Source organism: Pseudopipra pipra, chromosome 23 (genome assembly GCF_036250125.1).
Source record: "Pseudopipra pipra isolate bDixPip1 chromosome 23, bDixPip1.hap1, whole genome shotgun sequence".
NCBI classification, from domain to species: domain Eukaryota; kingdom Metazoa; phylum Chordata; class Aves; order Passeriformes; family Pipridae; genus Pseudopipra; species Pseudopipra pipra.
The window spans coordinates 880,277-895,023 of record NC_087571.1 but is presented as its reverse complement, the minus strand read 5'-3'; positions in this window follow the sequence as shown (position 1 = coordinate 895,023).

Here is a 14,747-nt window from a genome sequence, read left to right as displayed (position 1 = left end):
AATATATCCCACACATAGTAAAACAAACCAGCCTTTCAAATGAGAGGACCCCAATCTTAATAAATATTGAATTATAGAATCCCTGAGTGGGGAACACAAGGTAATCCTTCCCTTTTTTCACCAACTGGGAGCTGCTCTGTGTGATGTGTGGCACAAACTCACGGGAAAGAGGAGCAAATTGAAACCACCACCCCTGTGGGTTCCCTTATTAGACTTGAAGGGACTGTGAAATTTGCAGGACACAGCTCATTAAAACAGGGCTGCCAGTCTGTGACCTCTGGAGTAGGAAGAGAAGATCCATGCTGGAAAACAGGCTCTTGCTTTGATTGTGGGGTAACTCAGCTAAGGAGGAGAAAAATGTTTGTAGCTGCTTGTTAACCCACTCAGCACCACCAGTCCTCACAAAGTGTATCTACAGGAGGATGGGGAAGCAGTGTCTGGGTTGCTCAGGCCCAGGTGGAAATGAAGGGATGGGATGCCTGGAGAGCTATTGGTGTTCCCCATCACAGCTCCCACCTTCTCAGGGGTGTTGTGCTTCTTGGGCACCTCAATGGTCTGGTACATGAGGAACAAGGTGGTGAAAATGTCAGTGGTATCATCCAGTGAAGTGAAACTCAGGACACTACAGGACTGTGACCAGACAGTTGGGTTTTCACTACTAAGATGTTTAAATGGAATTAATTTCAATGGTAATTACAGTGACTCCCCTGACCCTGGGGAGTGTATGAAGAGGAACAAAGTTTCCCAGAATCACAGAATGGGTCAGGCTAGAAGGGACCACAGTGTCCATCTGGTCTCACCTCCCTGCTCCAGCAGGGTCATCCCCTGGCACAGGATTGTGTCCAGAGGGTTCTGGAGTATCTCCAGTGAGGAGACTCCACACCCTCTCTGGTCTCTGTTCAGAGCTGGGTCACTGCCCAGCAAAGAAGTTCTTCCTCCTGTCCAGGGGGAACTTCCTGGGCATCAGTTCCTGCCCGTTCCTCCTGTGCCATTGGGGCCCCCCGAGCAGAGCCTGCTCCAGCCTCTGCCCCCTCCCTGCAGCCCCTGACACACCCTGGGGAGGGCCCCTCTCAGGCTCTGCTCTGGAGGCTGAACAGCCCCAGCTCCCTCAGCCTTTGCTGCTCCCAGAGCTGCTCCAGCCCTTGGGCATCTCCGCAGCCTGCGCTGGCCCCGCTGCAGGAGCTCCCTGGCCCTGCTGTGCTGAGGAGCCCGAGCTGGGCCAGCCCTGCAGATGTGCCTGCCCAGGGCTGGGCAGAGGGGTAGGATCCCCTCCCTGCCCTGCTGCCAATGCTCTCCTGGTGCCCCCAGGACACCACTGGCCTTCTTGGCCCCCAGGGCACATGGCTGGGCAGGGACAACTTTGTGATATCCTGGGCTCCCCCATGGAATAACAACCTCGGAGTACCTGCTGTTGAATTCCATCCTTTTGGCAGCTCAGCCTTCAGAGCACTGTGCTTTGTATGTGGCAAACTTCAGCTGCAGGAGAGGTTGTCCTGGCTCTGTAAATCAGCACAGCTCCAGAGCTGTCTGCAGCCAGACAGGCCCAGTCTGCAGCAGCCAATCTGACTTGCCCTCGGGCGTAAGTCCTTAAAATTCCTTCGAGTGTGTTCACTACCTCGGGTGCTTTCAGACCTACTCTGGTACAGTTTGGTGCTGCATATTCAGTTATAGATTGTTTGCAGTGAAGAAAAGAACAGGATAATTTACCACAAACTTAGTCCAGGCTCTAATAAATCCCATTTTCGTGCCACCAGAACCCAGGGAAGAAATAAGGCAAGAATGTGATGTTTTCTGCTTGAAAAAGCAGCTCTTTCAGTTGTTAAGTTCAATCCCTTAAGTGATCATCTAATTCTAGTCTGACATTTTCTGTAAGTGAATAAACCTGCATCTTAATTCTCCCCCTGTCAAAGATTAAATAATGCAACATCAGCTTTTAACGCGATTGATCCAAATAAAGAGCATGAAAAATGTAGCCTGGTTGGAAACATTCAGTGAAATAATACATTTTAGGGAGGGTTCCCCCAATCACTGCTCATGTGAAAGAGCTGGATTGTGGGAAAAGAAAAGCTGGGTTGAGAACACTTAAACTGATGTTGCCCTGCATGAGGGAGAGGAGAGGCTGAATTCAAAGGGAGCTCAATAATTCCGAGATGCATGTTCTGGTGAGCTGGGAAACCCCGCCCTGATGGCTTTGGAAAGCAGATTCCCTTGAGTCAGGCCCAGCTGGAACTCCACAATGACCCCACAGTTACAGAGGAAAATTTGGCTCATCATGGTAGAGGAAGGAACTAAACCCCTTATTTTTGTCACTGGCAACTTTGCCTTGGACTTGGACTTTAGGAAGAAGGGGAAGCGGGAGGGCAAGAAACAGAAGTCTTATAAATTTCCCATGCCTTTTGTACCAATCTTACTGTTCTTTTTAGGGAGAATGAAAGATGTAGAGACGTCTGACTTAAAGTAATGGCAAGGAAAGGGCTTTATGATGTTGAACTTCACACTATTGTGGTAGTTGTCCATCATCTGTCTGTGAGTGTCCTGTAGTCTCTGAGCCACTGGGATTTTTATTAGTTTTTCAATTGAAAATAGGTTCTAAATTCATCCTGTTGTAATTCTGACATAAAGAAGCAGCTTTTTCCTCATCCAAATCAATTCAGTGATTCACTTCTTACAGTCTGGTGATTGCTACAAGGATGAAATTATAGTCTTTGTAAATGGTTGCAAAACAGAGGCCTGGCTCCAAAATGTTTGATTCTCATATCAGTGATTTCAGTAAGTGAACTTAAAAGTCCTGTAGTTTACCTCATGTGCTGGGAGGCTGGAAAGGAGAGGCCTTTTGGAATATTCGATCTGCACAAAGCACAGAAGAGAAGATTGCTGGAGAGGTGGGTAGAAGGAAAGGGAAGAGAGAAAACAAACAGAGAAAGAAGAGAAAGAAAGGAAGAAAGCCAGGAAAGCACAGGTTTATTTTTAGGAAGTGTTTATTCTTAGCAGTGGTAAATCACAGCCAGGCTGGATTCAGCAAAGCATTTGCACACAATGTTCTGATCTGCAGGCACCCAGATACCTGTCAAGAGCCCAACACACAGGGCACAGGGGGCCAACCCCCCCAGCTTGGTTCATCCCAGGAGAAGTGTCTGATTGCCTTTGCACCTCTGCTATTAATAACTGAGGGAGAAGGGGCAAACTGAGAGGTTTTAAACACTAGGATCGTTCTTCAAAGTCCAATTATATTGGGCATACACATTTGTTCCCACCCCAATTAAATTCACTGCCCTGCCTCTTTAAATAGTGCACGTTCCATAGATTAAGTAGGAATTTACTGGAAAAACTCTAAACTGATAACAAAGGATTCATATTTCTTACCTAACTGTCACTGAGATGGATGTTTTGGGAATATTTCCAAGGCTACACTTGGGTTAGGATCCACACTTTGAGCACATCTTACTGAAGCCATAGCAAGTGATGTAGGACAGGAGTGGTGCATGTCCTGCCTGGCAATCCTAAAGGATGGGCTGACTCAGCCTGGCCCCTGTGATCCCATTGATTACACAGGGAATTGTTAGCATATCTGGAAAGTTTGTTCAATGATTAAATCACTAATTTGGGACCGTGAGTCTTAAACTTCCTCAGTAGTTGGTCGTGTATCAGTTGGACCTCTTACTTGGAAGGTTGTGCTCCCACAGGGAAAATTGCAGGGAGGTTACAGCTTGGATGGAATAAACCCAAAAGATACAGGCCCTGGCTGAGAGGATGCTCTTCTTGATGGCTCCCACTCCAAACTGACTACAATGAGAGAAGGGATAAACCAGGCAGCAGTGCTGAAGGAGGGGAGATACCCTCCCTTGCCCTTTTCTCTCCTGTCGCCCCTCAGAGCCACAGGTGCTGACAGCAACTCTGCTTCCTATTTGTTTTCCCCCTTCCTATCGGGGCACATGGCTGTGCAAGGAGGGGTCCTTTCACACCCATCTGCCAAGTCCTTGAGGGGTGTTAAGAGTAAACTAGGTGTGAACAACACCTCAAGTGGGCACACACAGGGAAGCTGAGCCGTGAAAGCATTTGCTCAGTAAAAATAGAACAGGGCTGTTGGCAGAAAGAGGTGTCTGTAACACACAAACCCAGCGGCCAGGAGTTGTTTTATTAATGCATCACTCTGAGTTTCCTGACCTTATGAGGCAGGAGGGAGTTGGGCAGGACAGGTGAGCTTGTAATTTGTTCTTTAACACTGAAAGCAATGCACCTCTCCTGGCTCCACACTGAACAGCCAGTACCAGTTTTCACCCGTGATTATCACATCACCTGGTCAACTGGAATGGAGAACACAGGAGGGATTACCAGCTATTGATGATCCATTCCATGGGAAAGCATCAGCTCTACTCTGGTTTGATTTTGATGGGCTTTGTTGTGGAGGAGCTGCAGCTCCTGAGTCCCTCTGGAGCCCCCAGCACCCATCCAGCCAATTCTTGGATCATCCTTGGGCACTGCCAAGCTTGTCTGTGTGCCTGGATTTAGTGGGAATGTTCTTCTCAGGTGACATATATCAAGGGCTGTATTTTTGACTAAACAATGAGTTGCAGTGTGGGTTTGATATGAACAACCCTCATGTATAACAGCCAGACCACAGATTGCAAAACTGCCTTCAATCCACAGATCTCATCCATTCCCATCCCACAGAGATCAGCATATTACAAACAGAAAGTGATTTACCAGACAAGTCTCAGTTCCTGTCTGTGTTATGCTGTGATTTATGGCACATCTGATGTGAATGTAGCTGAAATGCAGTAGAGAAGCCTGTTTTGCAACACTAACACAGAGTATCAGACTCACAGATCTGATACTGAGCAGAAGAATATCTCGCTGGACTGCAGCTCTTTGGGCTGCTGTTTTTTGTGCTGCTCTACCCTGGCTGCTTTGCTGCCAGAAAGGCAGAAAATGGAATTACAAGTATCGACAACTGCACATTTTGTCACTCAGACACACAGAGCACTCACCAGATGGACCACCAAAGATGGGGAGGGACAGCAGAAGTGAGCCCAGCACTGGGACTGTTGGAATCAGTGGGATTTTTCCCACTGGCTCCAGTGCTTCAGATTTGGCCCGATGGGAGCAACCACTGTGAATGAAATCTCAGACACTCCATGGCTTTTAAACACATTAATGGAGCACCTAAATTTAGAGCACTGCACTTTGGTTTCATTAAGAATTCTACTTTAGATCCAGATAGATGGCACAGAATCTGCCCCCAGAACAGCCCCTCCTGCCTGATGCATAGCAAACCAGGAGTTTTTATACCAGAACTGGCCTCATCTCACCCACAGCTGCTCAGAACTTGGTGTCTTCTCCACATTCATTCTCATTCTGGGAACTTGAACTTCTGCCACCCCCTATACTTTATATATCGGGGGCAAATGTTGCTCAGATGAAACCACTGAAAAAAAAGAGCTGATTTCAGCTTAAACCAGAATGATGAATCCTTGTATGAATGTCTGCAAAGAAAGGAAACACATGCTGGTTTGCAAACATTATTTGTGTTTGAATTTCCCTTCTCTGTCATCTTTGAGTGAGCTGTTAGATGGATTCACGTGTTTCTCATAGAAACTGAGACTCCAAGATGCTGAAAATCAGGTTTCAAATAAACAGCACTGCTAAAAGCCCAAATCAGGCATCCCCTTTCTGAACAGCTTTACAGCTTTAGGCACTGAGCATCTCACCTGGAGGACTTCAGGTGCTCTCGGGTGTCCTGCTGCTGGATCATGTTATCCAAGAGCCAGCAGAAGCTCTGGGGGAAATGACATGAAACATCAGGAAAGGCAGGTCCTCATGTGACAGCTGGGACCTTGGCCCAGGCCTCAGAAATAATGGGAACAGAGAAATGTCACCAGGGAGAAGCAAGATCAAATGCTTTAAATCATAATATATTATATTCCCCCACAGCATTCCAGTAATATACAGTCTTAATGCCTCTTTTTGCCCTTTTTTGTGAAGAATACCTCAGTGTGGACCTATCTAAACACCTTGGAAATTTTTTTGCATTTGATTTTTCTAAAATACAGACGGATTTGAAATCCTTGTTTTGCTTCTTGATGATTTTTCTTTCTGGCCTCATTTATTAAAGCTAGTGGGATTGTTAGACCAGAGGCACTTCTGTCATCTCTTGGGAGATGGTGCATGTGACTTTCTGTTTTCCATGGAAACCAGAGCAGGAAACAGTTAACAAAGAGCTCCCCAGCTCTGCAGTGTGAGAGAGCAGGTTAAGAGGGTTGGGGAAAGAACAGCAAACGAGCATCACTGCCAGCAGCCCCAGACCTTGGGGAAGAGCATGTTCCTGGCTCAGTCAGTCTCACTCTCTGCTCTCCAGAGCCTTGTGTGGTGTGAGGGCTTCACAGACCCTCCTCACACCCACACAGATGGAAAATCCTCGTCCCAGGAGCTCTGACCAACGTTGGGACATGATTTGGTGTAAAGCTTGTGAAAGCACCCATCCATCTGGCCTCCTCAAAGCAGGAGAGCTCTGTGCTTCCTGTTGTAGAAGTGATTAATTCAGGATTTTTTGGAGCCTGGGCCACCCCTCTTTAACTGAGATTTGCTGCAAAATCAGGGGCTTTGGACATCAGCTTGTGGGCCTGACCCACCAAACAGCTGGTGCATGGAGCTGGAAAGTAGCAGAGAGGCCTGAGGCCTGTGCAGGAAGATGCACTTAAAAACTAATCTAGTACAGCTTCCTGGAGATAAGTGTCCATTTGTGATGTTTGTTGGGAAATATTTCCATATATCTGGACCTTCTCCATCTCGTGCCTCAGTTCCTCCCTTGGTGTGGGGTGGGATATCTCCCTCTCAGCTCTGCTGTGGCTTTACTGAGCTGATAGAACATTGATGCTCCTGGGGGAGGCATTCCTGGGGGTTTCTTCTTTGTTGAGCTTTCTCCTCATGCCCTGGACTGTGGAGGAGAATCTCCCTGGGCTGCTCCCCCTTGGGATTTTTCACAGCTGGTCACGTCCCCTCTGCTCGACAGCTTTTCCTTGGGGAACTTCCATCCTCTGCTTTTCCCCTGGCAGGCCATGCAGGAGAGAAGGGCCGTGATTTCAGAGCAGAGCAAAGCACTCAGAGCCAAGAGACACCCAGAGATCCAGTGCCACCACCCCTGGTTCCCAGGGCACTGCAGAGTCTCAGCAGGCTCCTTCTGAAACACAGGTATGCCTGGAAAGAACCTGTCTGAGCATTGTACAGCACAGGGCAGACTTTCAAGTCCTTTTTTCTTCCTTTTGTCCCCCTATTCAAGGTCTTTGTCCCTTTGATTTATGGATTTGGAGCCCATCTTTAATTATCTCCCCTGAACAGCTGCCTGGGGCTGTGCTCACAGGAGTCACACAGAGGCAGAGTGCAGCCCTCCTGGGCTGGCACAGCAGCACGCTGTGGGAATGGCCATTAATGCACTGGAAAGGGCACAGCCTCCTGCTCCGGGGCTGTTTGGGGTGTGGATGTGCTCAGACCTGCTCCTGCCAGCACACACACTCAGCACATCCCCACTCTTGGGCAGGTCACCCCCCGCTCCACAGCCAGGGCACCACAGGCACTGTTACAAGGGCCACACTAAACTCAACATTTTCCAGCCAGGGAAATCACTCTGGATGTGATGCCTAAGGGCATTTTCAGTGCTGGGAAATAAGAGCTCACTTATTTCCTTTAAAATTGATGCTCAGAGAGGAATAGAATTGAGGAAAATCTGTCCCAGTGCAGGCAGGGCTGCTCACAGTCCTGCAGGTCCACTCTGGCTCTGGGCAGGCAGTTTTCTCTGACTTAAGGTGCTCTGTAAGTCTCTGTCTTGATTGTACTTCCATCTCACTCAAGATAAACAGTTGTCTGAGCAGTCCACACCGAAGCCTGAACCTCTACTGCTTCACAACAGCATCACTTCCACCCTTGCAGCAAGATTAGAGCTCTCCTGTGCCTGCACAGACTGGGAGACCCAGAGAACAAGCCCCTGGAGGTGTCCAAGGCCAGGCTGGACAGGGTTTGGAGTAACCTGGGATAGTGGAAGGTGCCCCTGCCCATGGCAGGGGGTCGAACGAGATGAGCTTTAAGGTCCCTTCCAACCCAATCCATTCCATGATTCTATGAGTCCATATATGATTCTCTTCCCCACTCACTGTAGGGATCATCAGGTGCTTGGGCATTGAACAGGCTCCCCAGGGCAGTGGGCACAGCACCAAGGCTGCCAGAACTCAAGGAGCATTTGGATAACACAGGAAATTCCATAGTTCTGTGATGTGATCTTTTCATCCTCCCCAGGAATGAGGGATCATTCCACTGTGCATATTGGATGCAAAACTGGACCTTCTTCCTCTGTGGGTAAATCCTATTTCATCTCCCTTAAATAATTTCATGCCAAAAATGCCTGCAAGAGCTTTCCTCTGGAAACAGGGAGATTGTTGTCAAAGCCTCAGGAAACCCCTTTGCTGTGGGGCAGAGCACTGGGAGAGATGGAAATGAGGTGCTGGGAGGGAGCTGAGCAGTGGTGCAGCTGAGGGAGCAGCAGTGGCAGGAACCGTGGCCAGCTCTGGCTGACAGACCTGCAGGGTGAGGAAATGGCTCATTAAAAACTTAGAGACCTTCAGTGCTCTGGGGACCTGGCTCTGGACAGAATTTCTGGACTTGTAAATTTATGGAAATGTTTTTTTGGTGGGTAACTGAGGGATCAAACATGCATTCAATTATCAAATCATATTCCTGCATCCACCTGACTGCAAAGCCTGCAGGGCTCCAAGGAGCCCCTTTGTCCCTGTTAACCTGCCTGTTTAAACTGTGAATTCTTTGGGGCAGGAACTCTGCCCTTCTCTTCTTGCATAGCTCAGAATAGAAAGGGATGTCAGTCCTGGGTGGAGCACATTGATATGGTGGTTATAAATACAATGGCAGGGACAGAACCCTCTGGTGAGGTGGCTTTGTGCCAACCAGGCAAGGGAGGACTGGAACTGAAGCTAAAGAAGGAACGACCCAGACCTGTGGATCACAGAGAGCTGTCCTGCTCATTAACATCCAGCACTGCCTCCCCTGTGCTGCCATCACAGGCACCTCGGTGGCCATTCCTGCAAGGACACACGTGGCAGGGCTGCTTTAGGGATCTGCTCCAATCCATTTCCAGCTGGAGACAGGCAGGGAGGGCCAGCGCCCGTCCCCGGGACATGTCACCCACTGCAGCTCCACAGCTGATTCATTACCCACTTCCTGATAGGGAACCTGACCCTCCCCATATTTCATCTCTCCCAGAAAGCCTCCTGCTGCTCTTGGTTTCCAGGGCCAACGGGTACAGTGCTGGATCCAGCTGCTGCAAATCCTGTGCTCCGGAGGCAACGTGACCCTGCTGTGACAGCACGAGCCTGTCATGGGAATTCTGTTAGTTATGGGATGGAGAATGCTTTAATTACCATCTCCAGCATCTGTCTAGACAAAAACTCTGCCTGATAGTGGCTTCTGAGAGAACAGAAACATGCTGCATGCATTCCCCATCCAAATTCCTCTCTGGCACAGCTCTGCTGGAATTACAACAGGCAGGACCTATTCTGAATAAGGCACAAAGGCAGAACTGAGCTTTGACCTGGGCTAAGCCCTGAAAGTCTAACTGTAAATCACAAATACAGATTATGTGCCAGATGGATTTTTTTTCCTTTTCCTAACTGGTAACTTAAAAGTACTGTCAGGAATTTTTTCTGCTGCAAGTGTGGACACTGGGGAGGATAACAAACCCTGTGTGGCTGGGGTTGCTACTGAATAACTTAAGAAGAGACTCCAGTTTCTCATTAAAAAGTACCATTTTACCTTTTTATTGTTTTTTAACGAAACCATTTCTTCCCAGAAGAGAATTGCCTTTTTCCTAAGTGGACATTTTCATGAAAAAATAATTCCCAAGTTTTCATTACGGTCTAGAGCGAGAACTTGAAAATAAAATCTGCTTGTTTGCTCCCCTGGCATCCTGTGAAAGGAAAACAGAGGAGGAAAAGAGAGCAAATGTGAATTCTCAACACACTTTTTTGTGGACCAAGGAATTGGGGAGGTATTGCTCACACCTGCTCCTGGATTTATGTGGGGCCCACTGGCTTTCCATGACCTGGTTGGGAGGGGGAAACTGAGGCACAGATCATCTGCAGGGCTTCAAACCCCCTGCTTGTGCCAGCAGGGAAACAGTGGGCTGCAAACTGCAGCACTTCTGGAGGAAGATGCTGGAGGCAGAGCAGGTCCTTCTCCTGTTTGGGATTAAAGTGGCTCGGGGGGTTTCTCCTCCTCCTTGGCACCAAAAGGGCAGCTCCTTCCCCAGGCTTTGCCTCCTTGTCCCATTGGATTCTCTGGACACTCAGAAGCAGCTGTCTCTTCTCTTCCCTCCCAAATTCAGTACAAAGCTGCCTTTCATGCTGCCTGAGACTCCTGACACAGAATTTCCACCCTGCTGGGATCATTAACCTTTCTGCCTTTCCAGTATTTGCAGTAATAGGTAGATTCTTTGTTGATGTTTTGGGGCTTGTTTTGGTTTTTTTTCAATTCTTATTTATTCATGGAGGCCCTGTGACTGCCACCTCACTGTCCTGGTCCACAGGCACAGCCCTCCCCATCCCTCAGCAGGGCTCTGAGAGCATCAAGTGTTGCCACCACAGGAACCACACCAGTGCCACTGAATGTTCCCTGTCAGGAACTTGCAGGCAGGGAAAAATGTGACAGTCCTAACCCAGGCCAAGGAGGAAAGAGGTTCTCCACACCATTTAAAGGGAGGAGGGGCAGGGAGGCTGCCAGGCTGGCATACTGGGATGCTCCTCCAGCCCAGGGGAGGGGAGGTGTGGGGTTTAGGATGGACCCAAGATACAGCACTGGGTGGTGGTTTCTGCAGCACCACCGAGTGATCCCTAAGTAGGTCAAGCACAGGCTTCCTGCAAGGGCCAGAAGTGTACCTGTGGAAGGCAGAAGAAGAGCTGCTTTAATGGGTTGATCATGTACTTTCTCCTCACAATTCACTGGGGCTGAAGTGCCTTTGGGAGCCTTTTCCTCTGGCCCCAACGTGAGATCATTCCTGTATTCAGGAAGCACAAAACCCCTCTCCTGAAAACAGGGACACTCAGAATCAGCAGGAACAGGCAATCCAGCCTGCCCTGGGATCTTGAGCACAGAGCTCCCAGCAGAGTTGCTCTGCCATGAGGTTGTGCTGGGTGAGATCATCCAGTGCTGCTCACAGTGCATTGTGGAGGGTTTCCAGTCATCGAGAGGAACTGAGTTCCCACTGTATGGAGATTAATTTGCTGCCTCAGCCACTTATTGGGTGCCAAGGCAGGTGAGGATGCAGCAGTCCAGCTGTTCTTGTGTTTCTCAGGAAGCTGGGAACACACACGGAGTGGTGGCTTCTATTTCTTTGCGGATGGTACAAAACACACAAGCAGGATTTAGGAATGTGGAGCACCTGGAAAAACCAAGGGAAAAGCCCATGTCTTCCTAAAAGCAGGTCTTGGGGTTGCAGAACACGATGTTGGGTGTCTCTCATGTAAACACCCAATGCTAAAGGCTCTGTTAAAGCTGCCCAGTGGTGCTGTGGAGCTACTCGTGTACATAAAGAAGATGCCTCTTCTTTATCTATTTCCAGACCTCTTATTGCTGGCCAGGTTTCCCCTCACAGATTAATCATCGGCATTTCTTATCCTGGAGGGAATTGGACCACTCTGTTTCCCTGGTTTCCCTTGCTTGTGTTGCCTGAATTCCCCAATCCCACTCTGACTCTGCTGTAGTCCTGCTCGTGCCCCGTTTCCTTCTCCTTGGCTCTCTGCTCAGGTGTTCCAAGTTTCCTCCCTTTCCTCCTTAGGTTCTTCAGCTTCTCATCAAATCCTACTGTTCCTTGTATTCCACTCCCAGAGGCTTCTCCTGTTGTCCCTCTGGGATGTCCCTTTTCCCCCATGCTCCCATCAGATCTAAGCTGAGTGGGGCCCAGCAGGGGGATTGCAGGACCGGGGTGTTCCCTGTTATCTCTTCCAGGGGTTGGCACTGCTGTTCCTAAAGGGAGGAATTTGATGCTATTTTGGAACCTGGCAAAAGCTTAAAGGCAAATCCTACTCAAAGATGCATTTCTTTGGCTGGGCACTGAGGACATGTCTGGTTGCAATTGGAATCCAGAGGATGTTGTTCCATTTTGCCCAAGGAAGGTGATGGATTTTTGGCCAAGGACTGAGGCTTTGCTGGAGAACCCTGGATGGGCTGGGCAATATTTGCTGTGTCTCCACAGTTCAGTTTTTATGGAAGCCTCGTTCTGTTTAATGTAGCTGTAGTTGAGTTATAAATTAATAATCCCTGCTGCTGGGACTGCTGTGTAGCAAGATGGCTTTCCTGAATGTATGTGTAAATAATTCATGCCATTAAATTAGTTGTGTTCCCTGTCCACAGCTCGTTTACCTGCTGTGACTACAAATATTCCTCTTCCCCCTTAGAGGAGGTGCTGGAACACACCGAGAGGTTCGTGTCTGTGGGAAGGAGCCTTTCCCTGGTTCAATGGATCAGAAACTCCTCTGACAGGGGAGTCTGGGTTGTTAAACATGACACCCTTTGCATGACACACCTGCTCAGGCAAAGCTCTCACCTTGGCTTTGAGAGCACGGCGAGGTTGGGGCTGTGTGAGATGGGCTTTCCTGGTGCATCCCATTCCAGACATCAGGAGGAATTTCTTCATGGAAAGGGCAGTCAGGCACTGGAAGGGGCTGCCCAGGCAGGTTTGGAGTTCCCACCCCGGAGGTGTCCAAGGAACTCAGTGCTCTGGGCTGGGTGATGAGGTGGTGATTGCTCACAGGTTGGACTCCATGGGCTGGGAGGGCTTTTCCAACCTCAGGGATTCTGGGATCACAGCTCTGCATCCTTTCCAAGCTCTCCAAGCTCCTCTGGAATGATTTCAGTGATCTGTGCCTCAGTTTCCCTACCTGTACACAAGGAACAAGAGGAATTCTTCCCAGCTTCACATGCAAAGTCTGTGGAGTTTCCAATGTACTATTTTGATTTAAATTCTCCCCACCACAGAACTGTAAATAGTCTTTTTCAGCCTGGGGCATCAGCCATTCTGTGCTGCAGTGAGCAGAGTATGTTAATGACACAAGTCCTCCACAGAAAAGGATAAAAAGAGTACAAAAGAAAATAAGAAAAATATGATTATTGAGACTAAAAGCTATTTTTCACTGTTGTAACACACAGTCTCTAAAATCTTTGCATCTTTTTGGCACTACCTGATGTTTCCAAGGCTTTGATGCTGTTTTATTGCTTCTGTACTAGCAGAGTGTTTTAGATCCCACTAGTAAAGCTTTTGCTGGTCTAATGTTGTCAGTTCTGGTTTGTTTTCCCCCAGCCTTGCTGCAGCTCTGCATGTGATGATCCAGGGCAGGACTTGAGGGAATCCAGGGCAGACTGGGCTGTAATAACTTCCATCTTCTCCCCACCTACCAGAAACTTGATCCTCTGACAGTAAGTTGTATTTATGTGCTTTTAAACATAATACATAACCTGTAAAATTGTGTTATTGTTGAGTTATCATCATACATTATCTGGAAGCAACTTAAAAAGGTTGGTTTACCTTTTTTATATAAATATTGATGAGAAATCTGAAGCATGTTTTTCTGTAGAAAATACTTGCATTTATATCAGGCTCAAATATATCTGGAAAAGATGTTTTTCCTTATGTTCCTGCTGAAGTCTGTTTAGAAGAGCAAGGAGGTGTCTGTATAAATAACAAGGACTATTAGTTTGGGACCGATTTATTCACTGAAAAGGCTTCTGAAGAAACACATCAGCATATTGCAAATCACTGCAAAGGTTTTGGTGATGTTTATTGGGGCTGAAGACAAATGTTTTGGAAGGAAGGAAAACAAGAAAGAAGAAGTCACGGAGTTGCAAGAGCTGAAGAAAATGAGACAAGTGCTTGTTAACTTTGAAATAACTCTGAGTTCTTAGACTTTGTTGTGAAGGAAGTTTCCTTGCTGTCAGTTTTGGTTAAAAGGCAGGTTTCTGGTAGCCTGGGAAAAGGGGTTTTAAATAGAGAAGGAACTGGTAGCGCTGTGATCCAGAGTTTGGCACCCAGCAATTCAGCTGTTTGTTCTGGGTAAGCTTTATATCGGGATTTGCAAGGGATGTCCAGCAAATGTCCAGCAAATGTCCAGCCTGCCTTGCCAATGGTTCTGGATGAAGTGGAACAGCAGAGCAGTGGCCACTGCAGGTTTTACTGGGAAGGCACATCTGTCCCAGTCAGCTGGAGGCTGAGCTGGGAGAGGTGATGGAAGGATGGAGTGCTTACTCCTGGAAAGGAGAGCGGGAGCTGTAGTATCTCCTTTTAAAGGAGCTGCAAACCCGCTGGGAAATGGTTGCAACACTAACAGATGTCAGTAATTCCTCAAACACCAGTCCCTGCTTTGCTCCTGAGGGCAGACAGTTGTGGGGTGGTTTGGTGGTGGTTTTGGAGGCTCCCTCCAGCTCCAGTCCAGCAGTTCGTGTGCTGCTGTTTGCACTAAACATGTGCTGTAATGAAACGTGAAGTATTATGCTCTTCCCTAACCTATTTACATGACTTAATTACCATTGAATTTTACTGAGCATGGCAGGATTGGAAAGATGCTGTGAGAGAGAAATATAATCTAATAGGAAGGAATGTATCTCTCTGGAGCAGTCAAGCTGTGAGAGAAAAATGTGATTTAGACAGACAAATGAACTGATGCTTCGGGGAAGGAAAGGATCACACTCTCATCCTT